Below are 4990 nucleotides of genomic sequence, written 5' to 3'. Positions count from 1 at the left end.
TTACACAAACTTCCTGCCAGTTACAGCGTTGACTTTTGAATATAATATGAAATAAACATAAAATATGTAGTTAATTAGAGGTCGTCAAGAGGTCGACTCAGTGATAGAAAAGTGGTCCCTTAAGGAAAAGGTTTGGGAACCACTGCCCCAAAACCCAAGTTGAGATGTCTTGTTTGTTTCTGACCAGCAAATCACAGCGATATTCAGTTTGACATCTGAAGAAGAAGAACTGGGTCTGTTACGGTTCGGATGTCTTCTAAGCAGATTTCTTGCAACCCAACCACAGAGCACACGTTACTGCTGTCTGCCATCAGGTCGAATATCTCCGTCTGCACTTAATAACGTTAAGTAAAGAGGTTGAGGGACTTCATCTGGAGGATTCTCAGATGCACTGTAGTGGACTGTATAATAAAAGACCTCTGCAGACTTATAAAATGCAAAATAAAGGAATTATCTTCATATTTTTAATATTAATTTAATATAAAAAAAACATAATACACTGTAATGATTGTGCTAACTTCAAAAACTGAAGATGATCACTGTTTTATGAACATTGATTCCAGACCTGTCCATGGGGCTGGACATGAAATAATTCACATTTATATATATGATTAGTTTAGTATGTTAATATTACATCCAAACTGTAAAACCAGATGAGTTAATTTAACTCAAAAAAATGTGTGAAACAGATTACATTGAACATTTTAAGTAAAACTAACTTAATTTTGTAGGTTTAAAAAAACATTCTTGATCAAGTAAGAGTTAAAAGTATTTATTCAGGAATGTTTCTTGAGGTAAATGAACTTTTAAGGTGAAAAAGTTGCTAGTTTTGTGCATCTTATGCTGTCACCTTGCAGTGTATATGTAAAATACAATTTGTAGGTTAGACAAGCTGTAACCAACACCGACACATTAGCACCTCTTAAGTTGCCTGATTACATCTTTCAGATATTGCATTAGCTGGAAAATGCATCGTCACCAAGTTGAAAACAGTCACACTACAAACATATGTTGATCTTATATAATATGATGCATTGCTGTAGATTAAACCACCTAGCAGTAGAATGAGCTCAACCTTTAACATCTGCAGCAGTAAAATGCAACATAAACATTATTTGCAGCAGTAATATTAGTCCAAAAACATCATATATAATAGTAAAACACTGTCAGGGACCATTTACCTGCCATATGACTACTTTTACTTTTGATACTTTAAGTACAATTTAATGATAATACATACTTTTACCTAAATAAGGTTCTGAATTGTGGACTTTTACTTGTCGTAGAGTATTTTCAGAGTTTCACAGTTGGTCAGTACAGTTGGTTTTAGTGCTTTTTAACTGAAAACAGCATCTTCAGACAAAACCGACGCTGATAAAAACAGTGAGAGTAAATCAAAACAGTAGAGCTGGGAGAGGCTTTAAGTTCTATAGAGCCGAGCCAAACCGCAGAATCACTGTGTGGGTTTTGTCACTGTGAGCGATTCCTTTCAGATGTAATTCTGATTAACTGTTTTGTTTTCTTGTGTAAAATGTTATTATTCATCAGTTTCTAATTTAGAAATAATGTTTAGTTAACTTTATGCCAATAAAGCTTATTTGAATATGACATGCATGTAGTCATTTGATCCATTCCATATTGATTATAGCTGCTTTAAATACAATCTACTTAGGCCATAGTCTAATTTTAAAGTGCATTTTCAAAGGCTGAGAGTAATGAATATTTAATTTCCATTATGCTGAACGCTGGGGCTGAAGGGGTTAATTAAAATGTCCTGCCAAATAACATTTAAATCCTATGAAAATGTGCTTCTAGGTCACGGTAGTCAAATTCTCTCCTTTTACATATGTTTGTTGATGAATGCATTCGGATTCAAAGTCTCCTTCAGTGACTCACTTCCTCACTAAGGACTTCAGTGGATGCAGCAAGACAAAGTAAACCGGGAACTGACAATTATAAGCTCTCACAACCTTTAATTATTCATGAATTGGCATATACCATACCACACAGCATTAGGAAGTCCCCCTTGTCCACTTTTCCCTCATAAATATTCATAAGGACAGTTTGCTTTCTAGTAACCTCGCTAAATTGTGTGTGAATAATTACGTTTTCTAAAGCACACCGTCGTCCTTGTGCTCTCACCTTGTTTTGTGTTTTTTTTCAACAGCCACGGTTACTGATGCAAACGTTGCCATGCATGCTTGAGACTGAGATAAGTGCTGTCAATCCTGGTAAATCAGAGAAACAAACATAAATGTCACCACGCAGAGTCTTTAAATAATTAGCTTCCACAGAGGCTCCCATGCTGAAAGTGATCATTTCAATCCAGGCAAGTTTCTCGTTTCTTAAACGACTTCCAAACAAAAGTCTTCTGACAAAAAACGTCTTCACAGGTTGAACACAGGAGGCCTGTAGTAACTCAGAGGCTTCTTCATATTCGACCTCTTCCTGTTCTCCTTGGTGATTGGGATGAGGACCACGCCCACCACAAAAACCATCAGCCCAATGGACAGCAGGGCCGGTCCCAGGAAGTTGGTGACCTTCCTGCAGTGGCCGGCGAAGTACAGGCCGCTGATGATGATGCCGCACGCCAGGAAGCTGCCCCCGGTGGACATGAGGTGGATGGGGAACCAGAAGACTTCACACTTGCTGCGTACGGGCTCTGTGGTCCAGAGGGACTCGCTGCGGGACAGGCTGAACACGGTGCTCTCTGTGCGGCTCGGGGGCGTCAGCTGGTCCCTGGACTGGGAGAGGGTGCACTCTCCCAGGGGGATGTTCTCTGGGCTGCCTGGCATGGCCTCGCGGATGACTCTGTGTGGACGTAAGAATTGATCCTTGAGGGGGGGACGTGTCTCCCTGAGGTCTCTAATACAGAAAGTTGACGGATGTAAAAAAAACCAGTAAAATCCTGTTTTTCTGTAACTAACAGGATATATATATGAAAATGCACTTTACTCATACTGATGCTAAAAGGACAAAACTATTGTGAACTTGTTGGCTTTTTCTTTCAACAAATTAGCATTACAGAATAACACATTTTCTATCTAATAAAGTCAGGGCTGCATTAACTCCTGAAGCACCCACAGCAGCTCAAACATAAACAGCTGCTGGAAAACCAGAAGTAAACAGTTAGACAAACACCTACCTTTAAATCTGGATCAAGTCTCTTTGTATTTTTAAGAATGAGCAACAAATTTAAATCTCTTAGCCATCAGAAAACATCCAGTAATCCAAAAAAACATCCGCCCAACGTCCGCCCAGAGAAACCAGTACAACGCAGTGCTACAGATTCCCACTGAACAAACATCTACCCACCCACCTATGCTATCTCCACCTCCTCAAGAGAATCCTCTGACCACCATCCTCTTACCATCATCTACCATCGCAGGTCATCGCTCAGTCCTCATCTTGCATCCAGGGCGAGGAGCTTCCCTTCCGGTCCCCAGAGGTTATCCATAGACCCCCACCCCTCCAAAAAAACACTCTGGCTGGTCTGTAAAATGATTAAAAAAACTTTTAGCTCGAGTGTTGCCTTTTGTTCAGAATGTCTGAAATTTCCCAGTCATTTCCCACAATGAGAGAGAGAATATCTGCCTCATTAGTAGCTGCTATACTCTTTCCACACAAAGAGGAGCAGGGCAGGGCAGCAACTAGGAAATGGCTCTCTGGTATAGCCGGATTGATGTAGCAAGCAATCACCCATACAGAGACTTTCCAATACAGCCTGATATGTTGGTACAGTATTGATCCCAAAGTACCCCGGAGCAATTATCTGCAAGTTGTAGTTTTGTCCGCTGAACATGAGATCAATGAAATCTGTGTAGCATAATTAACCCTCCAAAAATGGAGGAAATCATATAGAACTTTGGTCAAATTTAGGATTTCTTTCCCTTGTTATTCACCTTCTAAAATGTCCTTTCTCTGGTTCACAGGGGGGAACACAAGAGGGATGTTTGCTGCAATATGACACTCCTGCTTCCATTAAACATCCCTGATATCATATTTGTGTTTTTGTGTGCTCCTTCGGAAAACACACAAGTGTCAGTATGCGGCCATTGATCAGAACATGATCTCACTCTTTAACACAATTACACTCCTCAGAGAGCTCACAAGCTTGAAAAAATGTCTCTTGCTTCTTGTACTCCAGTAAACACTGACTCTCCTGCCTAATCTCATCACTGCTGTCATCTGTTTAAAATGCACCATCCTGTGGCGCAACACACATATGATGAAACCTGTCAACACATGCAATAAGTCCCACACTCCAACAGAGGGCAGTACTGGCATGTGTCTTGACGTGTGGGCTGACGACTGAATCCAGTTTATTAACTTTTAGTGAAATATTTCATAGCAGGATTAGCTAATTAATCGGTTAATTCTGTATTTTTGTAATTACCTTGAGCTCCAGTTCACTCTGGATGAAAGTCTTTTATTTTGCAGCCACATGTGAGAAATTAATCAGCCATTCCATGTAATGTGCTACAGTATCTTGCGATTATGATGAGCCTAATTCTCTTTAATGGTCCATTTAAGTGGGTTGTATCCCGTTCACTTGATCATAGTCATCCGAGGGTATTTTACACTGCTGAGTAAACCTGCTAAAGGATGAGACGGAGCTGCAGACCTGTTTGTTTCATCAAGATATTTGTTTTAGGAAAAAGACTTAAATATAAACCCATTTAAGCATTTTAGTAACAGTGAGGATGTCATTGTGTACATCAGTAAGTGTGGTAAGTGTGGTGCATGTACTGTAAGGGTTGACTGATACAAGGATTTACAATTCATTACAATTTATTGATTCCTATGTCAGTCAGTGGACAGAGATATATTTGTTTAAGTCAGTGGTTCCCAACCTGCACGTCTGGGGGGTTGAAGCATTTTATTCATTTCTGTAAAGAAAACTAAATGAAGTGTGAACCCAACCTCCACTGTATGTGGAGAACTGTTCTTAAGTCTTCAGTTTGGCGTTAAGGTCGTCACAATGACAGTT

This window comes from Morone saxatilis, unplaced genomic scaffold, assembly GCF_004916995.1.
Source record: "Morone saxatilis isolate NCDOM2014 unplaced genomic scaffold, NCSU_SB_2.0 Contig14, whole genome shotgun sequence".
Lineage (NCBI taxonomy): Eukaryota > Metazoa > Chordata > Actinopteri > Moronidae > Morone > Morone saxatilis.
The sequence above is the reverse complement of the archived record's forward strand: the minus strand, read 5'-3'. Positions refer to the sequence as shown.